Source organism: Sinohyriopsis cumingii, chromosome 10 (genome assembly GCF_028554795.1).
Source record: "Sinohyriopsis cumingii isolate HCF-2022 chromosome 10, ASM2855479v2, whole genome shotgun sequence".
NCBI lineage: Eukaryota > Metazoa > Mollusca > Bivalvia > Unionida > Unionidae > Sinohyriopsis > Sinohyriopsis cumingii.
Window position 1 is genome coordinate 118215362 of NC_142970.1, and position 15332 is coordinate 118230693.

The 15332-nt window shown below is 36.6% G+C and overlaps 1 pseudogene across 1 annotated transcript; it reads right to left on the reverse strand.

The window, feature by feature from the left end:
- Positions 1 to 1758: 1758 nt before the first annotated feature.
- Positions 1759 to 12475, reverse strand: LOC149791095 (uncharacterized; annotated as a pseudogene). The gene is made up of 5 exons (XR_016423947.1): positions 12449 to 12475; positions 5845 to 6180; positions 4949 to 5373; positions 4432 to 4654; positions 1759 to 2360 (listed from the first exon to the last, which is right to left on the reverse strand). The product of XR_016423947.1 is annotated as an uncharacterized LOC149791095 (transcript).
- Between the last annotated feature and the right edge of the window lie 2857 nt (positions 12476 to 15332).

The window sequence follows — 15332 nt, forward strand, 5'->3', positions numbered from 1 at the left end:
GGGTTAGAGTTTAATACTGCAGAATACAGCAATAAAATTAGAGACATTAAGGGAAAAGTTAATGTTACTGCAGACGCACTATATTGATTTTTTTGTATAATGTTTGTGTCATTCACAAGACACATTCCTATGCAATTTAATTGTATGTATGTTTGACTAATGTGGAAAAGTAAGCTTTATTGTCAGAATCGCACTTTGGAGGTGTTATGTACATCTATATTGTGTGTGTGTCACTTTTGTTCAGATTGTATATTGCAGGGGGTGACTCTTGCAAATAACATTACATAGATCCATGGTTGTACTTAAATTTGAGTAAATATGTTTACGTAGCCTTTCGACCCTGGAAGGTTCTTGTTTACGACTTAGATGTGATATGAATTCAGGTCATTGGCTTTCTTCTTGTTATATTTGGAAAATCAGACTACCATATTCCTGCTTGAATGACTGCTAAAGGACCAGGCGTTGTAAGCAAATTAGAATGAAATATAGCCCCTCATCTTGATTATGTTATTGCGTCTTGGTTTTTTACATACGATAATGAGTAGCTGAATTATTTTTTCCTATTTTAATATATGAGAATGAATCCGTCTTTTAATTGTGTGCATTTATTATTGGAAAGTATTTAGTTATTTCAATTATTCATTGGACATACAAAGTGCCAATACACTTTCGCACTAAATACTGGACTGTTTAGATAAGTGAACGGTAAAAAGAATATATTCTTTAATTAATTCGTGCTTAAGAAGGTGAGATCCCGGACATTGAATAGACAGCAAATGTATTAGGAATATAGTCACTTATGTTGTTTTAGGGTATATTCACATAATAGTGAATGTAACATATTTTTTCAGTAGGTTTCAAGCAAAATTCTTTTTTAATTATTTTTTTTAAACAAAATTAGAAAGCTGATTTATTTGAAAATCAAAAGCTCCATTTTAAAAGGATATTAAATATGATTTTGAATAGTAAGTTTATTGTAATTCTAATACAAATAAACATGCGATACCTGTTTGCAAGGAAACTCTGAATACAACCAGGCAGTGATGATGGGATATAAAGGGTGATAAAATGTGTGAATATAAAGGGATGATATGCCGGATGACAAATACAGTACATATATCATATTAATTTCATTTTATTGTAGTAAGTCCTAAATTTAATCTATTTCTTAATAGATTTATAACGAAATAATATGTATATAAATAATATTATGTGTAAGTCAGTAAATGTATGTATACTACCAAAGCTATCGAAATATGAATTATTTTCATTGTGCATTTAACAGGAGAATTCCTTTTATGCTTAAGAGTGAAATGGCTGCCCTCAAGTGAAACATTGTAAGTATGCGTTTCATTGAATTTAATTAAGATATATGTATGCGCGTTATGCGTTGAAGTATTAACAACAATATATTATCTATGATATTAAAATATTAATATTGCCCATCCTATAATTAGTATATTGAATTCTGTCCTAATACCGCCACTTTTGTTTAATTGGTTCATTGGTTATTGGGGCTTTAAAAGTTGAGTGGAGTGACATCCGAGCTCATCCGCATTGGATGGCTAAAGATGTGGGAAATATGGCAACGACACAAAATTAGGATAGATGTAAATGTATACAAATGTTAGAAAATCTAACAATTTTGTTCGTCCGACAAATGCGAAAATATTTTAGTCTTAGATGTATGTGATGACAATAATTTGGTTTAAAAGCTCATGTGCCATTTTTCTGAGCAACACTATCCAGGAGAAAGAACAATATTAAAAGATTTATTTGTCTGCATATATATACATATACGACACTTCATTTTTAATATATAGTTAGCTTCCAGCAGAGTTTTAGTTGCTACTCTGCAATAGCAAATCTAAAAATGTACAAATATTCTTATCTTTATTTTCTTTCGTACATGCATGTGAAACTTCCAGTCATAATATCCAGGTGATGTTTTCAGGTAACGTCATTTGAATTCAGAATATTCTAGAGAGATCTCCTTTACAGGAGACAAAGTTTAGAGTACTAACATTTTTGTTTTAAACACTGATATTTCTAAGCTATAAAAATATCACAAAATTTGCAAGGAAATTAATGCAATTGGTATTTCAAAATATATATTAAAGTATGTCAAAACAGACTTATATTTATCTCGTCAGCCAACCATAGATATACCTTAAGGTGTGGACGAGACAAGGTAACCAGAGAACGTGCAGTATATGTTCTTAGGACCGCCGTACAAAGCTGAATTCCTATCGTATCGTGTCTTGACGTAAACAACATCACCAGAGTAAAGTCGGATGACTGCAGAATTACCTGTGGATCCATACCTTTCTGGAACCAGACTGTACAAAGACACTATATACCTGATAAAGGAGGAAAAAGAAATAAATGAAATAGTCGTATTTATGGTACAGAATGCGAAGTAGCAACTTTATTACAATTTTCTAAGAGCTAAACGTTACAGAACGTTCAAATAAATATTTGTTGTAACTTTAAATTGTTAAGTGGTTCGTTATTGTTCTGTGTAACCCCTAGTTTCAAGACGGATTACCTCTCCAAACTAAGTTTTAACTGATGCAAGAATCCGATTTGTCCTTTAAAAAGTGCCAATAGAGGACGCAACGTGTAAGTGCCAATCGAGAACGCAACGTGTAAGTGCCAAAAGAGAACGCAACGTGTAAGTGTCAATAGAGAACGCAACGTGTAAGTGCCAATCGAGAACGCAACGTTTAAGTGCCAATAGAGGACGCAACGTGTAAGTGCCAATAGAGAACGCAACGTGTAAGTGCCAATAGAGGACACAACGTGTAAGTGCATGTAGGAAAATTGTGACTGATCTCATTATGAATCAGATGTATGAAAAGGAATGGCTTTAGTATGCTGCATATAATGTTATGTTGCATGGTTAGTTTTTAATGGTATATTTGGAAACATTATTTTGCATATTTTTGATAGCACACGAGAAAGTGTAATAATTGCATAAAATGTAGTATGATAGAAGCAGAAGCGAAAAAAGAAAAATGTAATTAATGCATGGGTAACTATTGCCAACGTTGCGTGTATCCATATTACATAAGGAAAACAGCTACGACATAAGGCTGAATGGTATAACTTAGCATACGTACATACACATAAATAATAAAAGGAGGCAAGAATGAAATGTAAGCATTATAGTAAGTATGAAAAACACAACTGTAAGTGGGTCAACTTGCCTCAGACATCATAATTCACATTGGCAACATAGTTCATTAGGAAATGAGTTAAGGTTCCTAAATATTAAACGTCATGGCTCATCAATTAAATATAATAGACCCAGATGTTCGCACTATTCTTTTATTAATGAACATACGCATTGCAGTAGGAGTAATATCAGATAAACATTTAAGATGCATTATGATAATACGTGTGAAGTATCTTACAAAATATTTGATCGCTCGCAAAAAGAAATGTTCTGAACAAAACCGCCAGCAGGTATCTAAGTGCACGAAAAACCATAGATTTGACACAAGTAGTTTTATTAATCCGTCTTTTTAATATGGATGGCTTCCATAAATTACATGATTTTTCATTTACTGCATTTAATTTATCAATTAGAAAATGGAGCGTCAGTTTAAAAAAAATATTGGTTTACGGTTTGGTAACTATCTATCAACAGGTTTAAATGCTAAAATGATCTATCAACTCGATTGATAAATTCTTGTGTTTGGTTACTTCTATTTTTTAGTATGGGACAGAAACACATGGTCAATAAATGGTTTGGATGGGCTGACCCAGCTCTAAAATATTTTGCCTAAAATGTTTAGGGGTAATTTACTTCTCAGTATAAACGGTATGCTCCCCTACTGTTTTATTGTCGTTTTGACGTTAAAAAGCATACAAAAGTATCTCCACAAAGATATATACATGGTACACGATTAAATACAAACTACCGATGTTTGTTTAGGAAACACAGACTCAAACACTAGTATGGTTCAGCATAGTCCGCGTTAAAGTATTTTCCTACAAGGCCTTTGGTTATTTCTATTTCTCAGCGGCTGGTGCTTTTCCCCCTGCCGCTGTATATATAAGGTAAATTGCATAATCCCACAAAACTGGAACTGAAACTGTATAACTTTTATTTCATAGTGGTAGAAAACTGGTGAAAATATTAATACAAAAACATTGCTTAATTTAACTATGTAAAATCTCCTCTGTAGCGTTTCTTAATACAAATATGTAGTCACATACAGATAAATCAATTGATATTTCAGCTACAGCTGATGCTGATAGCAAGTGTGGTGTGATGACAACATAAACATTGTCCACGATGATGACAATGATGGCAATAGTAACGATGATGATGAAGTCAAAATCCAGTAACATATAACAATGTAATATTCGTCATTGCTGTTATTTTCTTATTTGTTTTAAGAAAAAGCTAATATTGAAACTTACTTATAATTATGGAATAATTCAAGCCAAATTGGACTCCCAGTCTGACCCAGCGCATGCACGTTGAACTCATAAAATCCATCTCTTGGAGCTGTGAAATCTCCTGTTCGTTGGTTATATGTGTGTTTTACATTTATGAAGATTTGGTCAAACATAACTTTCGAGTTTGCTGATGCTACAGTACTTGTTGATAGGCCGACAGAGAAAGCAATCATCCTGGAACTCACTGCAAAAAGGAGACGTAGGAAAGAATATGTAGTGCTATTTAAGTTTCCCTCCACATCAGTTGTAACATTAAAGGAATCGTTTGAAATACCACATTTTAATTTGTAATCCATTAAAATATTGTTAGAACATCAAGCTTCATTATATGCATAAAGTGATGACTTTACTACCATATGAAGGTCACTCAGTATTCCAGACAAGATCAAATACAGAATTGTGGATATTGAAAACTTAAGATTTGTCTTCTATATTATATATTTTCTTTTCACTTTTATTATTAAACAAATCAACTTACGCGGTATGTTTGGTGACTCTCTGATTATTAGGGCACCAGAGAATGTGCTGTAGAGCTGATCTTGTTGCCCATACACTGTATTGTTCTGCCTTTCTTTTATCTGCACAATATCCCCGGATCTCAGGTGCACAATGGCGGTGTTTCCGGCCGCTGCAAACTCCGAGGGTGTACGCCCATAAAGTGCACACACGTAGTCGTTGTTATGATATGATTCCTGCCATATTTCGGAGTCTTTATCAGCCAGGAAGAAAAAATGGAAAATGTAAATTCCATGGACAGGGTCGTAAAAATTCCTCCATAAATATTATATCCATTGCCTCGGTTCAGTAAAACTTTGTTATACAAGATGGTGGAACCTTGTTGGAAGACCTTGTTTTCAGACAAAGTTGCAGAAAATGAGATGTCGTCCTTATATCCATTTGATGCTGAAAGAAAACAAATTATAATGTCAGACTTTCTAACTCTATTGATGAAGGCTGATGTTTCTTAATATAAACAAATTGGTAATAAAATAAAAATATAAGTTGTCATATAAGATTTTAAAAAAAGATTACTGTGTGACAGAGATGTTTTTAAAAAATCGGTAATCATATATAAAGAAAGAAAAGAAGTAATTAAGTAGTAGAAAAAGTTTTCCAATGTTCCAAGCTCTCCGTCAAGAGATGAAACTATTTAACAAACAAAAAATATATACTCGAAATACAAAAGCCCAGAGAGAACCTAAAGCAACATCCCATAAACTATTAATATATCTCAATATCTGAGGAAATACACAAACAATAAGCTATTTCGAATCCCTCGAGGCAGACATATTCAAACAATTATTACATAAATGTAACACGTAATGAGAACTTTAGCATTTTGCCATATCATTTCAATTTTAGAGGAATTGCTACCTGCCACTCCGCTATTTGGTATTCGCACGCCGCTGAACGTAGTATAAATTTGATGGGGGTACCGAACAACATTACATCATACTGGTCACGTGTCTTGACGAAAATCGCATCTCCTTCTGTGAGAAACAGTATCACAGCGTTGCCTGCTGCGGCGTAATTATCCCGAGTGTATCCATACATCGATGCGACCAATTCTTCATTTATGTACAGCTCTAGCCAGATTCGTTTGCCACTGGTAGTCAGTGAATAGACCTGAAACTTGTAAACTCATTCGGCAGGGCACGTGAAAACTCCCGAGGTCTGAAAATTTGATGGCAGCCCCATGACATCAATGAGCTATAAAGGAAAGAACTGTGATCAATAATCGTTAAAGAAGGAGACATATGTGACGCATATCGTTTTAAATGTACATCCCACACCTAGTTTTTTTATATTTGACACTGAAATATTATTGAGCACCAGATTTTGTCTGGACTTAGCATTTGCATGTTGGCCAGAGTTTGTTTATCACGGTAATATAATGTAATTTGGTTTGGTAATTAAATTAATAGCTTGGCAAAATATAATATTTAAAAACAACACACTTTGACTTTAACGTTCTATATGTCATAATTGGCGTAATTTTGTCAACAGGTACTAAATACATGATATAGAGCACTGATGTTAGTTTTGATATAATACCATGCAAAGGCATGTCTTGCAGCAAGACTTCCATGTTAGTTTAGTTTCCGTTGAAAAAATGGATATTCGACTACTGCCTTTGTTAAAACATTTTTGACAATGATTATTTAATTTTTAGCCTGACGTAAAGTTACGTGATGGCTTTATCAAGAACTAAAATTCGAAATCGAGATACAGGTTCGTGCATAATGTGGAAGTTCACGGACTAAATCTACCTTCGTTCAAAGGGATGGAAGATTCGTTAATAGTAGCTTGACGGTCTTAAGTACGTGACTTTGGGCTGCATAAACATAATATATAACAGCAGAAGTATCATTGAATAGTGTCTGTAACAAAAACGATTGCAGGGGAATAAGTGATAATTGTAAGAATGGTGTTAAACTTGAGCGTATGCGTCATTAAAGATTTTTTTTTACCAGTAATACATATTTTGTATTTAAGCATAAACTGTTAAGCACATCCTCAAGAAGAAAAGTTTTTGCTGTTCTTCAAAGCTGTAATAAACTGAAATGTGTAGATTAGTATTACATGAGAAAAGCTATTAAAACTTATTATGTAACCCATTTTTCAAATCTTATGTCATCGTTTTGATTGCAAATTATTTATAGAAATATAGAAATTATGTAACTGGTATTGTCTGATCATTCTATATATATAAATATATATATATATATATATATATATATATATATATATATATATATATATATATATATATATATATATATATCACAGAACATCGTCCATATTTATATATTGCAAAACCAAATATATCAAAATGCATTTTTGTCTTGCATTTAATTTGCTTTCTCAAAATGAGAAGAGTACATACTAACTCAAATCAAAATATAATTAATGTAAACTTAACGTTTTTTTTTTTGTAAACAAGTGATGGTTTATGTTTAAAGTCCTTGCAACGCAATTAGATTATTTAGTACTTCAGAGTGTGGTGATGCGTAAAATATTTCCACATGCGTTCTTTCAAAGTGCGTTGGAAACGTTCCACGATGCTGGCTTTGGTCTCGGGATTCTCGGTGGTAAAAAAATGAATGTCACGTTTCTTTAATTCTTTTTGGAAAGCTCGGTTCAGAAATTCTTTGCCTTTGTCCGTTTGCCATCGAAGAGGGTGACGACCGCTTTGTTTCAACACTCGTTGCAGGGCTCGCACTAACTCGCTGCTCGATTTGGAAGTCAAGGGCACGACCCAGGCAAATTTGGAAAAGACGTCTATGACACAAAACAAATATTTGTAGCCGCGATTGTAGCTGGCCAAATGAGAGACATCGGCTACATAGGCTTGCCATTGATGATCGATGCCTTCCACTCGGGTGCGACTTCTGGCAAACTTGCGTCGAATGGGTTTGTATAAAGTGTAGGTAGCTTGTTCTTGTAACCATCGTTGCACTTGAGGTAAACGGAGACTTTTCAGTCGAGTTTTGGCAGCACGATACAATTTTTGAACTCCTGGGTAACCTCCAGGATGGGAGGGATCGTAGTAAATGCTGGCTAAGACTTTTTCCATTTTTTGTGTGTTAATAAGTCACCCGCTCTTCGGTGATGCTACTTTGGGTGGGACGAAAGGGTGGTTTAGAAACGGATTTACGTGTCCGATGGGCTACGAGAGTAGGAGACGAAGGTAGTGGTGGTGGAGGTGGCAATGGAATGGCTTTGGTCTTCTTTTCTTTTTTCACTTCTGGTTTCCCTTCTTTCTTTTTCACTTCTGTCGAAGGAGGAGTGGACATCATCTTTTCAACAAAAGCTTTCATTTCTTAGAGTGTGGGGGATGGGGTCAACAAGGATGCTGCAATCTTACTCGAAATGGGAGCTGCTGACGGTGTTTGAAACACTTCTCGCATCTCTTCTTCCTCAGGTCTTCGTGGGGTAGCATCTCTGGTGACCCCTGGGGATGGTAGTAGTGGTGGTGGTGGTGGTGGTAGTGATGATGGTGCTGGACTTTTCATCAAGGTCTTAAAATCTTTCAGAGCGGGTAGAGCTGTTTCGTCTAAAGCTTTCTGGTGAAAGAGTTGCAGTCGTTGCAAGAGTTGACCGTACTTTTGCGATTTTTCTGTTTCGGACAAATCTTGGCGATCCATCAAGAACTGCAATTCGTGTTGTAACTGGGACATCTCGCTCAAATTGGGATTGGGAGGTAAATGCGGGTGCGTTGTTCTTGTCAACGATGGTATTCCATCCATCGTTTGTAAGGTACTAAAGCTAGTTTTCGTCCTTCCATGGGGTTGTCAGGGGTAGATTCTGGGATCTTGGGACTTCCGATGGCCTTTTTATCTTGCTCCCACCAGTCCTCCCAACATGGTTCCCAAGACTCCTTTCAGTAAGGGACCTAACAAGAGGGGTAAAATTCCTCCACGTTGGACCAACATCTTCTTATTTTGTCCGATGGGGATTTTCTTTTGAACCATTTGGCGCAGAACGTGACGATGTTTGCCTAAACATTGTTTCTGGTGTTTGGACAAAGGCATCGTGCCTTTCAAGACGTTCAAACAATATTCGCACACGGTATCGATGACCTCTTTGGAGGCTGATTGAATGAGTTTTTTTCCGTAGGGGTGGAGAAGCGTTGGACAGGACAGATAACATGTCCCCATGTTTGACTAAACGCGGAGGCAGTCCTTTCCTTTTCTTTCCTTGGGGTTTAGAAGAGGAATGTTTTCTGGAGGGTGACATCTTTGAGTCTTCAGCACCAAAAACACTGATACCCCTACTTAGTCACTGACTTTTTCATACTGGAACGCGTCGCCACTGATTGTCTTTACGTCGTATCAACTTGAGGACAGGCATGACACGTCGTGCAGGGGTACGCAACGGGCTAAATCAAGCCAGTTCTTGCTTGGGCAAATCCAGTAAACTTTGTAACATGCCCGATCTCTCTTGGACTTTGATTTTGGGAGCAGGTACTTTGTGAGCCGCGGCCACTGCCGATAAATGGGAAGGTCCTGCCACGGGGGAAGTTCTTGGGGTCATCAACGGAGAAGTTCTTGGTGTGATCAACGTCTTCAAGTACTGTTCGGTTCTTGGTGACATCAACGGAGAATTGATTGAACCTGAGGCTACCGGAGACGCAGTCACCGCCGTGGCAGGTCGTGGTTTGCGAGTGTAAGGTTGCGTCCTGGCAGAATGCCTCACTTGCGACTAGTTTTCTTCTGGGGACTTTTCTTTTTCTGGGGACTTTTTCTCTGTTTTTTTTTTCTGGGGAATTTTCTTTTTCCGGGGTGGTGTCTGGTAAGAGGAAGGTCCAGCCACTGGAGAAGTTCTTGGAGACACGGTTCTCTTTGGGGTCCTGGTCTTTTTCTTCTTCTTCTTGGAGCTTCGTTTGACTTCTTTTTTTTTCTTGGGGAGAACTTTGGGAGCATTAGGATCCCATCTTAAGAGAGAGCGAATGATGACCCCTCCTAGAGTACCGTTCCCTCCAGGTTTCAAAATGATTTGTTTTATGGTTTGAGTGTCGATGCGGGGATCGGCCAGTTGGGGTTTGTTTTTTCCTCTTCCCTGTGTGTGTGTGTGTGTGTGTGGGTGTGTGCATGTGTGTGTTCGCGTACGTTGTGTAGATCGTATATTTGGTTGTTTTTTTCTTTCTTCTTCTTCCTCCCGTGTGTGGATAGTATATTTGGGGTTTGTATGCGTTAGCAACGTCGTGTGGATAGTATATTTGGGGTTTGTATGCGTTAGCGACGTTGTGTGGATAGTATATTTGGGGATTTTATGCGTTAGCGACGTTGTGTGGATAGTATATTTGGGGTTTGTATGCGTTCGCGTACGTTTGTGTGGATAGTATATTTGGGGTTTGGATGCCTTCGCGTACGTTTGTGTGGATAGCATATTTGGGGTTTGTATGTGTTAGCGTACGTTTGTATGGATAGTATATTTGGGCTTTGTACGCGTTAGCGAACGTTTGTATGGATACTATATTTTAATTTTGGTTTTATTCTTCGATCTGTTGTGTGTGTGTGTTAGTGTAAGAACGTCTGGATAGTATATTTGTTGGGTTTTTCCTCTTCCCTGTGTGAATAGTATATTTTGGGTTTGGTTTTTGTTCTTCCCTCTGTGGTGTGCGTGTGTGTGTGTGTGTGTGTGTGTGTGTGTGTGTATTGGTCTCTGTTTGTCCCTATAAAACTCCCTTTATCCCTATCAAATACATTCTACCTACCTACCTACAGTAACGCCTATTCAGGTCAGCCACTTGCAACACTGTTGCCATTTATCCCCTAGTTTCCAGTACAGTGACGTCACTGACGCTGGAAATTTTGATACTATAAATATGGACTTGGGGTTTTCCACAGGTTGTAGCTATACATATGTACTAGAGTTCATAAACAGGAACGTCACTCAAGCTGAGGCTATAAAAAGATAGTGGGGTTTTCCAAAGGAATAACCCACAAGTTGTAGTATAAATAGATAGTGGGATTTCATAGAAATTTTAGCTGATTATAGCTGTAAATAGATACATGGGTGTTTATCCACGATCGTCACACAAGTTGATATTGTACGTAGTTACTAATTTTATCCATTTTAGTCTAAACCATTGTAACTTAATTTTCGGGGATATGCTTATTTTCCTTTAAATTCTGGGACAATTTCATCATTTTAGCGTTACTTTTAGTCACATCCATTTTGTCGTTGAGCATTTCCTTTATTATAGCTATTTATAGCATCATTACAATTATGCAAATTTTTGAACACCCCAGCAAGATTTCAGGTCTTGGTAATGCTTTATATATAAATCTCACGCTTGTACTAGTGTATGTATGTCTCTGTCTCTGTTGTGTTTGACCCTCTACCATCATTGTCCCTAGACAATCCCACCATGTTCAATTCCCCTTGACGCTATACAGACCCACCATGTTTAATTTCCATATGTTAAATTCCCCTAGTCCCTAGACAGACCCACACTCTATTCCCATGTTCAATTCCCCTTGTCCCAAGAGTGACCCAGCAATTTTTCCCATGTTAAATTTCCCTTGTCGCTCAACAGACCCACGATTTATTCCCCATGTTAATTTCCCTTGTCGCTCAACAGACCCAAAATATATTCCCATGTTAATTTCCCATTGTCGCTAGAGTGGCCCAGGGGTTTTCTCCATGTTAAATTCCCCTTGTCGCTATACAGATCCGCGATTTTTCTCCATGTTAATTCCCCTTGTCGCTATACAGGCCCACAATTTATTCCCATGTTAATTCCCCTTGTCGCTGTACAGGCCCACGATTTTTCTCCATGTTAATTTTCCATTGTCGCTATAGAGGCCCAAGGGGTATTTTAATGCTAATTCCCATTGTCGCTATATCGCCCCACGTTACTACTTACGAATGGCTAACTAGAATTTATCAGTGGATCACTTTTTACAGATTCTGATATATTGTGCGTTGGGGTAAGACCTCACAAACAATATCGAAATGTTTGATAATTAACAAGCGCGCCCTCTCAGCTGCATATTACTAAATGGATGGGGAGTAGAAAACAATGTGTTTTTCTGGTATTAATCACTAACATGCAAACACGTCATTGTATATGATTTATCCTGATCAGATTCCATAGGTTAATGAAGGTGATCGGTTCCCTTTGTAACGAAATGTATCTGCAACATAGAAATCACCACGTCTAGACAAATACTTGTTCTTATTGCAAAATACGTTTCTAAATTTTTACCTTTTATTGTTTACAACCATATTTTGCTTTCTTTATGTGGTTGGTTATATAGTTTTCTCTTTACTGGATAGATATATTTACACGTCGTTTTCCATTTTAAAAAAAAATAATAGAGATCCAATTAAATTCGTTCTGGTATTTCATAGAACCGGTCTTATCTTGATCAAATGCTGCATGGACTGAAAATTGTTTTGTTTTTGCTTTCTTACAACTAGTTGTAATTAACTGCTTGGAAGTTATACATATCTTAACATACCTTACCTTTTTGATCATTGGGACCAATGCCATGCTATTAATAATAAAGCAAATTAGTCTACCTTATTTAGTAACTGAACTTGGGAGGGATAGAAATTGAAATGTCTGTACAATATTCGGTTTTGTTTTCTCTGATTTACTTGATGTTATGCAACTGGGATGGGGTAGAAAGTATGGCACTGACTTTATTCCATTCTTAAGAAACGCACACAGATTGATATTTCTGCAACAAGGGTCAGAATGAAAACAAAATGAAAACTTAAGTATCATTATGTCATTGAACTTCTTTGGTCTAGTTATCGCCGAGAAAGTCTTTATTTTTTATGCAAAAGTCTGTCCCGTGAGATGCCTAATTTTAGCTTTTTCCTTTCGGAACAAATTACTCCAGGTACTCATTTCCCATCTCGAGGTACTTGAAACGACTGAAAACCTGCCACTGAGATTCACGAAGTGAATGCAATATTTATGAAAGGCTATGAATTTTTAAAATCCAATTTAAGAAGTTTTAAATAGGGTTGGGCAAGTACGGCCGGGTTTTAAGATAAAAATTATATGCCGGGTCAGATTTCTACTCACAACTGTCCGCAATAAGTATGAAGAAAAATGAAACGTAAAAGACGTTGTTTTATGGTTGACAAAAATGGGCGTCAGAAAGATGGTAAATAAAGCAGACAAATTTTGCGTGGTGAAATCCTAATGAGTATGTCTGATTTAAACGATCTCATACAGCTGACGTCTATTTAGATAAATAAACCTGTCTCTGTACCATTTTTAAAAACAAATTGATATTCGTTATTATCCACAACTATCAGTCCAAAATTTACATGTTTATGGGTTCAGTTCTGGCAGTTTTAGTTTCCTACTGTCTTCACGTACACTTACGAAACCAGTTTCTCGTCTTGATTAACTTTCTGATAAAAGCGTTTATTGTTACTTTCCATGCTAGGAATACACTAGTTTATTTGCTTACCGCACAGCACCACATTTTGTCCTAGTATACTAGTGTATTCTCAATAGTCGTTTTCGTTTTTGCTAATACCAAGTGTGTGTGTGTGTGTTTGTGACTGTGTGTGTGATTGGATTTTTAACATAGCTTTAACAATATTTCAGTCATATCGCTACGATGCCTGCTGTGTGGCCGTTGATTGTGATGTCTGGCACTGGAGCATCATGTCGAAGGCATGCATCATGATGTCCTACCCAGTCACATTATCCGGACACCAGACCGACCAGTCCTAACACTAACTTCTTAATGCTAAGCGCCTATGGAGGCAGCTGTTCATACCATTTTATATAAGGTTTAGTATGACTCAGTCTGGATTCGAACCTGCGACCTCCCGCATCCGAGTGTTTGTGCCTGCAAATGCTGTTCAGAAGAATTATGAATTTAAAGAATAACAAGGCAAACTAATAATAAATATTTATGACAGCTGAAAATTGAAATAACTTGCATACCGTAAGTATCGTTTTGTATCGATTCTTCATCCCTTGTATGGATTTGTGTATCTTTGCAGCAAATGCGTCGATGAATCGATATATAGATGAATGGTTTCACGCCTACTCATAAAGAATATATGTAGACCTAGTGAGTAGTTCTGTTATGTCGTCAATATATGTTGAAGTTATATTAAGAAATTAGTTCTGTTCCTTCCATATCAGTCGTACTACTAAAATTAGGGTCCCAAATTGCAAGGACTTTAACAACAACAAAGTGATTTAGGATTTCGCATATGTGGGAGGAAAGGTTGAGAATGTATTTTTGCTTTGACGCCGTTGTCACAGTTCATGTTTCTTTCGTTTACTTTCGATGCATATGCAAGGCGTTTTCATTTATATCAGCTTGACCCACACTCTCCCTTGTCTATTGATTCATGATTTTTCTTGAATTTACTGTATTTTGTTAATAATAATAATAATAATAATAATAATAATGATAATAATAAATGAGTTACGTGACCATTCATATATTTTGGCAATACTATATCAATTAAATAAAAAGGAAGAGACGTACAATAATTATTTGATTCTGAAGCTTTAAAAAGATAACGAGTCGTACCAAAGTAACAAAACTCCCAATGAATTCTTATAGTACACCTGCTCCGCAACTAAATTCAAAACAAATTCATGGCATATGACATTCTTGTCCAAAAAGTGTATATGACTCTTCCAAATGAATGTACCTATCAGGCTTGAGAACTATAAAACTTCAAAATGATACGGCAAAATGAAACGGTTTTCAAGTTATCTACAATTATATTTATTTGAAATGTTTAAAAATCACACTGACTGGCTTAAGGTTCCGCAACATTATTCTTCGCTCACATTTTCACATTTTGGCAATACATTTGCATGCTGGTCCACAAAGAAAGAGGGGCCCAGAGTGGCCGAGTGGAGTAAAGCGCTCACCGTTACGGATCACAGCCATCTCTATTCTGTCTCCGTGTGTTCGAGTAGCGGGTTCGGCCTATGTTGGTATGTGAGAAAGCTTGCTAGTAGCTACTCGTGGGTCGGTGGTTCTTTCCAGGATTTTCCCGAGTTTTTCCGCCACCATTAATACTAGCCGCCATGTATAGCCTATCTTGTGCTGAAAAATGGCGTTAAACAAAACAACAACAGCAACAACAACAACCACAAAGAAAGCTGGAGAGCTATTTAACAGATTATGTAGAAACCGAAGGAACTCATTGTAACTGAAGCAATTGCACACTAGTGGAATCACTGTCAAGATTTCTACAACTTCAAACATAATGAAACATCTTCTATCCCTAATCACTTTTTGAAGAGTACTTAAACCTTTGTCATGACTATGTGTATCACTCTCGTGCACTAGTTTCCGTGAACATAATAACATTTGCTCTACATAACGGTGATGTTTATATCGATGACATCG